The sequence below is a fragment of the Ursus maritimus genome, unplaced genomic scaffold, assembly GCF_017311325.1.
Source record: "Ursus maritimus isolate PB19 unplaced genomic scaffold, ASM1731132v1 scaffold_4, whole genome shotgun sequence".
Classification (NCBI taxonomy): domain Eukaryota; kingdom Metazoa; phylum Chordata; class Mammalia; order Carnivora; family Ursidae; genus Ursus; species Ursus maritimus.
Window position 1 is genome coordinate 49,405,905 of NW_024426552.1, and position 13,536 is coordinate 49,419,440.

General features: G+C 34.5%; 1 pseudogene; it reads right to left on the minus strand.

The window, feature by feature from the left end:
- Positions 1-1,544: 1,544 nt before the first annotated feature.
- On the minus strand, positions 1,545-5,091 carry LOC103677354 (annotated as a pseudogene).
- Between the last annotated feature and the right edge of the window lie 8,445 nt (positions 5,092-13,536).

Consider the following 13,536-nt stretch of genomic DNA (forward strand, 5'->3'; position numbering starts at 1 on the left):
ACTTATTTTTCAAAACCCATAGCCACATTATAAAATTCTGTAATTAGAGCCTGATGCTAGTGTCTTGTGACCAAAGGTCAAGCACTATTCTTCGAAGTCCCAGAGGAAGTTTAGGACTGAAACTAAAGCTGTGGTTCAATAAAAAATTGTGGTCAAATTTAAGAAAGTACTACATATTCTGGTCCCAGAATGGTTTCAGAGTATTTACTTCCATTGCTTTGTTGATAAAACATGTGAAGGATTGAAACCAAAAGCACCTAGGATTTATTGAGGGCTCGCATATAAAAATAAATTGATGATGGATGAAAAGCAAACTTCTAACTGAATATTCAACCTTAAATTTTACTTACCTGGGTAGAATCATCTTAACTTCAGACATGCAAAATGTAAATTATTCTGAGGTTAAGTTCTTCACCATCTGTTTTTCAAAAGGAAATGCAGTCATCAGAGATCTTCTCTCTTAAAACCATTAGGCCTCACAAAATCTGGTTGAGTTGCAAAGAAAATAAGGAAAAGACATGAAAGGAGAATATTTTTATTATAACTTGTATAATTTGGGAAATTAATTAGAATATGAATGATTAGAAAGCAAATAGATTTTTCTGAGTAAAAAATAGACTGACAAATATTTCATTGTTCTCTTGTGATGCAATTCAGAAACTAGTGTAACAAAAATTTGAAAAATTTTTAAGAAGTGAAATTCAGATTTTATCCATTTTATTAGATTATAATTGCTCAAATGATAGGTAAGTAAATACAAAAGCAATAAATATTGTCATATTACTGCTTTTCTTTTTTTTTAAAAAGATTTTATTTATTTATTTGACAGAGAGAGACAGCCAGCGAGAGAGGGAACACAGGCAGGGGCAGTGGGAGAGGAAGAAGCAGGCTCCTAGCGGAGAAGCCTGATGTGGGGCTCGATCCCAGAATGCCGGGATCACACCCTGAGCCGAAGGCAGATGCCCAACAACTATGCCCCCCAGGCGCCCCTATAGTACTGCTTTTCTAATAGGAATTCTAGCATTTAAAAAACTACAACATTTGTTTCATAAATGGAATTGTACGCAATGCTACTCAATGTGGAGTCAATAGATCAGCTGCCAGACCATGAGCTAATTGTTACTATACCAGAATGGAGAAAAAAAAACAAATGCACTGCCTTCATTAAGAAAGTGTTGCTATAAAAAATCATTGTGAGCTTAATAATAGAGATGATTTTCTTTTTGTCACAAAACCCTTCATCAAATTGTAGATGATCTCTTCGTACTTAATTTTGTCGATGATGAATAATAACTATATATAAGTGAACACCTAAATTGTATATCTTTTTGTACAATTTGTAGTAAGGCAGATATAAAAAGCAGCACAGCTTTCCTTGTATATTCAAAATCTCTATAGTTTTTTCTTATGGATCAGAATTACTATATCAGAGAATGTATGTTGCCTACGTTTTGAAAGACAGTTTTACTGGATATAGAATTTTTGATTGACTTTTTTTCCTTTTCAGCATTTTGTCATTCCATTGCTACCTGTCCTTTCTTTTTTCTGATGAGAAGTCAATGGTAAGTCATATTATTGCTATTATTCCATAAATGGCAGAATCATCTTTCCCTTATACCTTTAATAATCTCTTTGTCTTCTAGCAGTTTGTTATTGTTGTTCTGGCTATTGATGTATTTTTGTTTCTCATACATGAAGTTAAATAGAATCAAATTTGTAAAATGTTTAACCATGAATTCTTCAAAGTTTTTTTTTTTTTTGTATTTTTTCTTCTCTCTCTCCTTGAGAAATTCATTACACATTCATTAGTATGCTTGATGTCCCACATATCTCTGTTCATTTTTAGTTAATGTGTTTTTTTTTGGCAATCTGTTCTTTATATTGGATAATTTCTATTGATCTTTTTTGTTTGTTTTTTGTTTTGTTTTTAAAGTCAAAATGACTGTTTTAATTCAGTTTCAGAAAAAGGTCTCACATGAATTTGGATTAGAAAAAAGGCTTGTTTTTCCAGAAATGCAGGGAAAAGAAATAACCCTTAATAGGTTCAATGATAATTTTCTGCATCTTCCTTTTGCCTTGAAAGCTATATCTTCTCCCCAGAGCACCTACTTCAAGAATCACCTGACTCTGTTTATCTTCCTCTAGCTGGAACAGGCTAATTCCCCTCCACCCCTGTCCCTCTTCTTTCAGTCATACTGTGAGTTCTAAAAACCCTGGGCTCTGACCAATAAACAGAACTGCCCTTTAAGCTAACAACTCATAGGCAGTGGCACCCAAAGCCCCACTCCCAGTTCCCATGGCAGAGGCCACAGAGCTAGCATTGTTTCCAATGTCTCAGGCCAAAAGCCGACCATCAGCACAAATCAAGGCCTTATACGGAGAGAGAATGAGGGCTCGTAGGCCCAGAGTAGGCTGCAAGCTGGGGCAGGAAAAGAGAATTTTTGAGACATTCCATCTTTAGAAATAAGGGGAAAATGGATCCTTTTCCACTGCTATGATTCTATTAGCTACTCTACTGCTACTGAGCTCCAAGGTGACGTGCAAGCACAAAAGGGTCTGAATAAATCAGGAGAACTTTGCCCTGCCTGGAAAAGGGAATAGAACATAGGAAGATAGGTCAATGAATCATTTATAGGAAGACAGTGATGGGAACTTCAGCTCTTAATGTGGCTGTCAGCCCTGCAGAGGACAATCCAGTAAGAACCAAGACAACCTCTCCAGACTTGTATAGCTGGAGAAGCTTCAGGCCTTTCCCTAGGTCCCACATCAAGTGTCAGATCCCATTCCAGGTGTCATACATGAGAGGGAAGACAAGTGCAAATTTGGCTGTGTAGATCAATGATCTCCCCAGACACAGGGACTTTACAAGTTCCGAATGAGATTGAAAGTTTCCAGGAGCCGAGGGGGCCAACAAGCCAAAAAGAGAGACCCCTGTACTCAAGGCCATACCAGTACCACAGTGGCAAATGGATATTTCCATGGGAAGAGATCAACTGTAGATAGTGACATGCAGAGACAGAGGACAATTTAAACTAGTATTTTTTTTTTTTTTTTACAGAACCTCTCAATCTCTTCCTTGGCTATAGTTCCCAAAGGAACAGCATTTCTGATACAGAGCCTAGGACTAAGATGGGCAGAGAGGCAATGACAGCCGACATGTCTCAATAAAAGCACAGTCATCTTGTCTACTGATCTACTTTTAAGTTAACTGATTTGTGCTTTTGCATTTCTGTTCTGCTTTTAAGTACATCTAGTCAGTGTTTTTCCGTTATATTGGTTATTGCATACTTAAATTCTAGAATTTTCTTTCTTTATATAGTTTATGTTTCTCTACTGGAAGTCCTTTTGACAAACCACTACAATCATATTTTTCTTTAGCTCCTTAAATATAGTTTTCTTTAATTCCTTTAACATATTTATAAAAACATCTATGAAGCCCACTAAATCCAACATATGGATCCACTTAGAGACATTTTCTACTGACTGCTTTTTTCTTGAGTGTGGGTCGACTTTTCTCTGTCTTTGTATGCCTTGTAATTTTTGTTGTTGCTGTTGAAAATTGGACATATTAGATAGTATAATGTAAAAACTTCAAATTCTTTTTTTTTCTTACCTGAAGTTTTATTTTTTATTTTATTTTTTTGTAACTTAAATTTATGGACTCTTTCCCCATATGGTATGCAGGTATTAATGTCACTGATCATTTTTTGTTATTATTATTTTTACACTGGTTAGTTAAAAGTTGCCCCAGTGTCTGAATTGATTAGTTGTCAGATAGCTGAGTATTTCCCACCCTCAAACGTCTTAAGATTGTAAGGCTTCCTTTTTTGACAGAAGATTTTTATGTGGATTGGAGAGAGTGTTCCTGTGATCAGTTAATTTTCAAGTCTGCCTAGAGGCTTTTACTTTTTTCTGTGTTCTCTTGGGTTTTCCCTGTTTGTGTGCAAAGTTCCCAAATTAGTGAGAGATGTATGCAGAACTTTCTCAGTGCTTCTTTAGTTTTCTTATTTTTACTATGTCTCCATTAATTTTTTGTTTTTGTTTTGTTTTGTTTTTGCCACTCAGGACATAGGGATTTATGTTTTACCATGTGCCACTTACTGAGATTGAAAATATGGAAAACAGAGTTATGTAACCCTTAACAGATGTTTTGATATTATTAAAACCAAACTCATATCTGAGTTCTTTAGGTCAGTAACAGTCTCATTTTACTTTCAAATTTTAAGGACATTTAGTGGGGGTGGGGGGAGGCGGGGAAGACATGATTAGATTGGAATAGTCTGAGCCTTGATTCTGAAAGAGCTAAATTTGCATCTTGGCTGCCACGCTTACTTAATGTAGGAAAACATTCTCCTGGCTCCAGTTTCTTTTTGCTTATGTCAGTGATTTACAAAGTCTGAATGTTAGGTTATAAATGAGGTTTAAATTAAATGATTTAAGTAAAGCAATTATCAGATTTCTAAGAAAAAAATCCTACCCCCATTTGACACATTATCATGAATAAGCATATGAATTTGCTGATTCCATTTAGAGTGCAGGTTCACTAAATTATGTAAATAGATTACATAAAATTTTTATCAGCATGGTACAGCCATTAGTAGCTTTCTGGTTTACCTCTTCCCAGTCTTTTTTTCTAGGTATCTCTTGACATCAAGAACTAAGGGTTCTTCATTCTCCCATGGCTATTTACATTCAAGAAGTTCCCATATTAATGAGACTAGGGAAACACTCTCCATGTTTCTTTAACTTAGGAATCACCTAGAGAATTGTTAAAATGTTACTACATTATCTCCAGTTCCTTGGGGGTCAGTTTAGTCTAATTAGTCTCTTGCAAGGCCCCTGAATGACACATCTCCTAAAAGATTATTGGCTTCTTACTGGACCTCTTCATGAGACAAACTGAGCTCCAATGATTTCTTTTCTAGGATGCAGCCATAAGGTCATTTGCATAGTATTTGCTTTTGACTTTATGTCTTAAAGACAGTTCTGTCTGAGAGATTAAAGATACAATTCTCTCCATTGGTTGAGTTGTATTTTTTTTTAATTTAATATAAGTGAAGTAAAATTGCTACTGAAGCAATTATTGAAGGATCTCATTGCTGTTATGTCTTAATAGCTTTCCCTAATTCCATGAGAAGTCTATACTTTCCTCCTCCTTCCATATTTAACAAATCATTCTTTCTGGGAGTTTTTCCTTTTGTGTGTCCTACCTATGAAGCTTCAGAACCTTTTTCAATTGCTGTATTGAGTTTTGATTTTAAGTACTTACTGGAGAAATATACTAAGTATCTAAACAAACACTGGATTTCCATTGATATACCTCAATGTCTCTATAAAGACCACAGGCAGCTTTTGAATGTGTCTTCTAAATTGTGTGACATTGTTAATTCTTTGTCTTAAAAGTTTATCCTCTTTGATGAAAGAAATATACAATAAAAGAAAACACAAGCGCTGGTGTGAGATTTCATTTTTTGAAAAGCAAATTTCATTTTTTAAAGATTTTTTTTTTTAGATTTTTTAAAGATTTATTTATTTATTTGAGAGAGAGAGAGAGTACCCAAGGGGTGGGGCAGAAAGAGAGAGAATCTCAAGCAAACTCTGAACTGAGCATGGAGTTCATTGTGGCCCTGAGATCACGACCTGAGCTGAAACCAAGAGTTGGTCCTCAGCCGACTGCACCACCCAGGTGCCCTGCAAATTCCATTTTAAAAACTTGATTGCAAAGACTAATTAAAGTCTTAAAACAATACTTTGTTATTTTTTTAAGAAGCGTGTTCAATAATAAATATGTTAATATTTAATTATAATAGATAATATATATTAAAAACTTATTCAGTGTCAGGGTCTTTATATTCACCATTTAATTAAATCCTCAAACACCTCTATAAGGTAGATAGTCCTATGTTTTGAGCATGGCCACTAAGATTTAGACAGATTAAGTAACTTACCTAAAGCAACAGAGTTCAGTATTTAAACATAGGCAGTCTGATTCCTGAGTCTATACTGTTAAATTTGAAGCAATGCTATCTCCCCACTTCGGGCTCATATTTCTGAGATAGTACATTTTAAAATAATACTAATACAACAGTTATTACATACAGTCCCAAATTATCTTTTGGGGAGAAAGTTATGGATCTGTTTTTGCTGGAATTATTCCAATTATGTAAAAATTCCAGAGTTTATCTGGATCTTCCATTGGTCTTGTCCATACTGGACATGGCAATACTGACAAGGTTCCGGACAGGTAGAAAGATACTGGACTAAAAATCTGAAGATTTGAATTCTGATTCTTTCCTTTCATTAACTTTTCTAGAACCTTGGATATAAATCTTTGAACATGCTAAATTGTAAAATAAAGGTAATATCTTCTATTTCATATCTACTTCACAGAGAGGTAGCAAAGTAAAATTATTTATGCTAAGGTTTTAGAGAAAGACACTGTCAGACAAATTTATTGGTCTTTCAACAGTATGATTAACGTAGAGACACTACTCCCTTGAGAAAACTAATATTTTGATCAGTATGTTTAGCTCCTGAGGGTGAAATCCTGGTTTTAGAATTTATTTTTGTCAATATCTTTCCTTTAATACCAAATTTATCTATGGATCAGTTATCGTTTATTAATTTTGAGGAACTGAAGAAAAATGAAAATCAAAAGAAAATAATAATTATTTTTATTATGTTCAATGTGTGCTGAGCACTTCATATAAATCATTTATGTGAATTTTCTCATCTAGGAGATAACAACTTAACATAAGAACTTGGTCAAGAGAGGTTCCTCAACCTGTCCAAAGTCACATAGTTAGCAAGTCTTAGAACTAGAACTTAAATCTACTAGTCTCATTTTGCAGTCTTTTTAATGTAGAACCCAAGGATTATTAAAGGGCATTGCTACTTCTTGAAAGTGAAACTAGTTGAAAATCAATTCTGACAAAAGTAAAAGTAGCAAAGGGTCAGTGGACAACGGCAGTTTACTACTCCGTAAGTCAGCATTCCCATTTTGCTTTTACTTTTGGTTCATACTGGTTTCTTATTATTCTTAAACCTGACAAGTTGGCAGGACTTGTACCTTCTTTCATTTAAAGCTCACTGGTATGCAGTCTTGCTTTATATAAGATACAGTTTTCCCAATAGTATGTTTGGTCTTCGTTAACTCCCAGTTGAATAACTAGTACATGACACTTTTCTTGAAAAATCTCCATACGTTTCACACTGTACAAAGTACAACAGCTTAACTCTTAACTTTGACATTTGCAGTGCTGGGACATTTTGCTCTACACATGTAATCTGGCTTCAGTATAATTTACAATTATCTTTTTCTCAATTCTTTCAATTCTGCTTTTGTTGTACTGAGCTCTTCATTACCTTTCTCTTCATCATATTTGGTTTTTGTCTCCTTTCTACCTATCATATCTTACACATATAGCCTAGTATAGGACAGAGGTTAAGGATCTGGCCTCAGGTGTTGGACCACTAGTCTCCAAATCTCAGTTCCATCTTTCTAATTAGAGAAATATTTTGCATTCTGGTTTTGGAAAAGCTGCTAAATCTCTCTCTTTCTTTCTGTCTCTCTCATCTTTCTCTCTTCTCTTTCCTCTCTCTTTTCGTTTCTATCTCTCTTTCAGCTTTACTTTCTTTTATTTCTAATGATTATCGTGAGTTTCAACAAATGTGGCATATCACAGTTTTCTATAAACATCAGGTCTTGTAAATGGTTTGCTCAATTCTGACCTCCTCAGTGAAAGTGACCATTTATTATCTGCACCAATCATTGAGCACACAACTATAGATTGTCTGAGATTTTAATTTGTAACAAGTAGAAGTGCCATTGCTTAAATGTTTTCAGTCAGTAAACTCATCATATCAGGTAATAGACTATTCTATTTTTAGATACTTCCAATGGTTAGAAATTCATTTTTTATAGTTAAAAAATGAGTTTTTATTTTAATTTCAACTTTGTATATTTTGGAATTAAATAAACAATTCTAATTCATCTTTTAGAAAACGTTCCTGCAAGTGATTACCATCTTCTTTTTTTCTTTTTCACATTAAACACTCTCATCCCTTTAACCAGCGTAGTTGGGGTCCCACAGCAAATAATGACCAGTAGGTTTAGAAAAGTTTATGTAGTTTCAAAAAATGCAAGGTTTGCTCCCAGTAAATATACTAAAATAGGCTTAATCTTTAAATATTACAACAAATGAAACAGGTAAAATTTAATATTAAAAATTGGAATTTTCTTTGTTTAATGTTCCTACTAATAATTAATTGCCCAAGTATTGTGTGTTTTATGTAACTTTTATTTCAAAGGGAGTGGAGTTATATTTTCCACTGGAAACTAGGGTGATTATTTTTATTAGTATTATTGTATTAATATTATTATTTACCCAGTGATTATACAAAAGGAAAAAAAAGAGAAAGCATGAATACTCTTTTAATTTTTGTTCATTATGCATATTTGTCTTTGTTATTATATGCAACTAATCTTGCTAAAGAATTTGGTCTAAGAATTGTCACAAGTACACTCACACAACTTATTATATACATATTCTTTCTTCCACCTAAGTTATCAGCCCATTGAAGAAACTTCCTTTGTTATTTGTCTTTCTATCCTATTTAGCTCCTAAACCAAGATGAAATATTTTCTATGAAGCAAAAGTGTGCCAAGTTTTGTCCATGAAGACCTCTGTAGGATGAAAGGATTATTTGTTAAAGATCTACAACTGCTCTCAAATAGCTTGTAAATTACTTAAAAGAGAAAAATATTTTTTAAAATTAGAAAATAACAAGTTCTAAGTAATATGACATAGGTAATAAATAAAATAGAAGCTTATAAAAGGAAAATCCTAAAGCAGAGTTAAAGATGAAGGTCAGATTTTGAAAGAAAATGAAAATGAGTTTAGGAATAAAAAAAGGAAGTTATTCTGTATGACAGAGTAACACAGAGTAAGTGATGAGTAGAATATGTATAATGTGTTTAGATGTGTAACTGACATAAAAAGAGGAGGTAGTTTGGATAGGTAGAGAAAGGGTAGTTTTCTGAATATTTTGAAATTCAAGAAACATTTATATCTTCCTCAGGACATAATAGTGTGTTACTGTGAGTTATGGGGGTTAGCGCCATGATGCTGGTTGCATTTCGGCCGACTGGTGTGGCAGATGTGTAAAGGAGGGGACAACAAGAAAAAGAAGTAGATTTGGTCCAAGAGACTGAGTAAATAGCTGCTGCAGATATTAGAAATGAAGAGAGTCTAGACTAAGATTGAGGTGTTTCCAAAAATCTCAAATGACTGAATAAGCACATTTGTACATTGGGAGACGGTGTTAGATTTCTAATACTTTTTTAGAGGTTTTGGTTTCCAAACACTAAATTTTCAAAGCATGGATTTACCATATATGTCTAATAAATCAAATTTGATGCCTTTTTTTTTTAATCATTCTTAACCAGGCACCCGCTAAAGCAAACAAAAAGGTAATACCAATTAAGGACATTCATATTAACTTTTCTCTTGTAATGTTTAACCCTTAGCTCTGGTTACCTTTAAGTCATCATGTTTTTAACTCATAAATTGCATTGCGTATTATCAACATTCTTGTTAGTAAATTTGAACTGGTTATTTATATAATTGAGGTTTAACTTTTAGATATTTTAAGAATATGTATTTTTGTTATCGAATTACTTTCAATGTATTTCACATAGAATGCTTCTTTTGTCAAAAGGAGAGGAATAGAGCACAGCTATTATATCTGAGGGCTATAGTTTGAGAAAAAGGGAAGAGAGAAAAACTTTTTCATAATTTGCAGTATCTGAAAATAAGAACTTCCCTAAGAAATTTTGACTTCCCCAATTCTAACAATATTTATTCAGTTGTAAAAACTTGGTTGAAATCCTTTTGTGAAGGAGGGGTAATTAAAATTTAGGATTAAACCAGATGCCTATTGAGATGAAAGCCATATGATAACTATGCCTTGACATGAACAGGGAGGGTAAATTAGAGGTGAATTTCCAGGGCTTCCTGAAACTTGTTTCTCTGCCTTTCAAGGATCTTTCCTGTAATTAGGTCTATGATTTATTTAATATACAAAAATGTTGTTATATTTTCCCAACTCACTATCTTAAGATTAAATTAAATAAAAAGTAGGGGCGCCTGGGTGGCACAGCGGTTGAGCACCTGCCTTCAGCTCAGGGCGTGATCCTGGCGTTATGGGATCGAGCCCCACATCAGACTCCTCTGCTATGAGCCTGCTTCTTCCTCTCCCACTCCCCCTGCTTGTGTTCCCTCTCTCGCTGGCTGTCTCTATCTCTGTCGAATAAATAAATAAAATCTTTAAAAAAAAAATTAAATAAAAAGTATAGTGTTCCTAACCATTCTACAAATGAACACTCTGGTTCAAATAATAATCTATTTGATCTTAGAATTTTGCGATAGTCACATAATAACATACCAATGACTGTCATAGTTGGCTTTGTGGCTTAAATAGCAGAGATTTATTTTCTCCTGTTTTGGAGTCTGATAGAGATCAGGATTCTAGCATAATAGGATTCTGGTGAGAGCTCTTTTCCTGGTTTGCAGACAGTTAACTTCTCCCTGTGTCCTCACCTGACAGAGAGAAGGCACTAGTTTCTCTTCAATTATTTCCTGAAGTCCGTATCTCCACATACTATCACACTGGGGGTTTGGGGTTGAACATACAAATTTTGTAGGGGACACAAGTCAGTCAATAGGATTCTGTCCATGGTCCTCCAGAATTCAACTCTTTCTCACGTGTAAAATACGTTTATTCTATCCCAACATCTCAAAATTTCCTAAGTCATATCAGTATCAACTCTAAAGTCTGAAGTCCAAAATCTCATCTAAACATCATCTAGGGGCTCCTGGGTGGCTCAGTCGTTAAGCATCTGCCTTCGGCTCAGGGCGTGATCCCGGCATTCTGGGATCAAGCCCCACATCGGGCTCCTCCACTGGGCACCTGCTTCTTCCTCTCCCACTCCCCCTGCTTGTGTTCCCTCTCTCGCTGGCTGTCTCTATCTCTGTGAAATAAATAAATAAAATCTTTAAAAAAATAAAAATAAAAAAAATAAACATCATCTAAAGAAAATATGAATAAGATTGAGGTATGATTCATCTTGAAGCAAAATTCCACTCCAGCAGAGATAGCATGACCAGTTCTGTGGATGTAGGTCAACATTTTTTTTCCAGTCACCTCTTTCATTGTTCAATGGGTTCATGAACAAAGTGGCTGTGGAGGCAGGGATAGAGGTTATGCATGGATTTAGCAACATTGACTTCTACTCACCATGGCTGGCCTGGCTACAGCCATTGTTCTGACCTTGTTATTATCTTTATTTGAAGATTAAGTGTGGCTTAAGGAGATGTGTATGGGTGCCAAATTGACAAGGGGTGGATTTATGTTGGTTAATTTTATGTGTCAACCTGACTGGATCACAGGGGGCCTAGATATTTGGTTAAACACTATTCTGGATTTGTCTGTGAGGGTGTTTCTGGATAAGATTAACATTTGAATCAGTAGCCTAAGTAAAGCAGATTGCCTTCTCAAGTGTGGGTGGGTCTCGCCCAATCTGATGAATGCCGGAATAGAATAAAAGCTGAGTGAGGTAGAATTCTCTTTCTCTGCCTGACTCTTCTCATTTGCTTGTTCAAGAAATACTTAATTTTTGTTTTCTATGTCTCACGGGCAATTCTAAACATGTGAAAGATAACAAAGTGACAGTTCTGATCTGAGATCTACAGAGTATACATTCTAACAGGGGTGCCAGATTAAACAAACACAGTGATTAAGAGGTTACTTTTCCATGGTAGTAATGATTATAGAGGGCTAGCATCATGGCCTTGCAACCTGTGGCATCATCAGGGACCTGCACTTAGAAGGGCAATGCACTTGGTTTAATGCTCTGCTGTCACTATCTTAAAATTCTTAATAGTTTTTGAATAAGGGGTTTCATGTTTTTATTTTTCACTGGCCTGTGCAAATTATGTAACCAGACTTGGTGTTACAAAGAAAACCAGAGTAGCAAACAGCGATATTCTGGAATGAGGATAGTGAAATTTGGGGAAAACTCTCTGAGGGTGATATTTGAATTCAGGCCTCAACAAGGAGAAGGTACCCACGTGAGCAGAGTATTTCAGACACAGCAACGAGAGAAATAAAGTGTACTGTGAGTTTGCTATTATTGAGTATGAGAAAGCAAGCTGGAACGACTGGATATTGAGGCAGGTGATGGATGGTAGGACATGAGGTGAGACAGATGATAGAGTCTAGCGTATGTGTGATAATTTAGTATAAAAAGGAGTTAGACTTTTTTTATGTGTGCAATAGGCATTAGAATGATCAAGGAAGAGAGACACACAGTAATAATTTGGCCTTTATATTTGATGGTCCTATCATGAGAAAAAGGTCCTATTTCACTGTTATTATAAATATTATTTCCAGGTAAACATAATCAATATATTTATTGAAAGTTGGACGTGGTATTGGGACAAGAGAAATTTCAGAGTTAAATAACAGAAATAAATGATCAAATCCTGTCCTATTTTTTATTCCTTTTATTAACTATTAGTCATCAATTTCTAAATCTTTTGTGTGGACTACCTACTTCCTCGAATAGCTCATTCTCAAGACTACATCCAGGACAAGGTAGGAGTTCAGTGCTTCGAATCAGTTGACAGGAGGAAAATATGTACTTGTTAATTCTCTGTAACTAATGTACATCCTAATAAAAGATGAGGATTATTGTACCATGCCATTTTTTTCTCCTGAAATGATGCATCAGCATAAGTTAAAAATAAGGATGAATGAAACCAAAGCAGTTCATACTGATTAGGTATAGGTAGACCTTAATTTAATTAGATTCTCTGAATATTTTCTAAAACATCTTCAACTTTTTAAACTCTAGCCATCATAGTACTTAATGTGGCCACATTATTCATTTTGACCATTATTGGTATCATATTCCTCCTGAATTTGAAAATGTTGCTTCTAGTCCCACTATAATAAAGAAGGTGTGCAAAATGATGTATAAAAGCTATAATTCATTCTTTAAAACAACATTTTCAGGCTTCATAAATTTCAAAAAATACACGTATTTCAGTTAGAGCAAAATATTTTCCTAAATACTTTTTATTTCTTCAGATTCATTCATCCCTGGTAATAGCTTAAGCAAAAGACACATGTAAAGAATGTACTTCCCTGAAAAGTAAAGTGCCCTTACATTTTACAATATCAATAAATGGATGGTCAAGTTAGGATTTATTGTGATATTTTTGAAAATTTACTAAGTATCATGGAAAACCACAATTTCGCTAGGAGAAATACATCTTTTCTTGATCATATTTTACTCTTGGTAATTCTTATAGTTCAAGATAAGTATTGTGATGGGTAGTAAGGAGGGCACGTATTGCATGGTGCACTGGGTGTTATACGCAAGTAATGAATCATCGAACTTTACATCAGAAACCAGGGATGTACTGTATGGTGACTAACATAATATAATAAAAAAACATTAAAAAAAAGGTA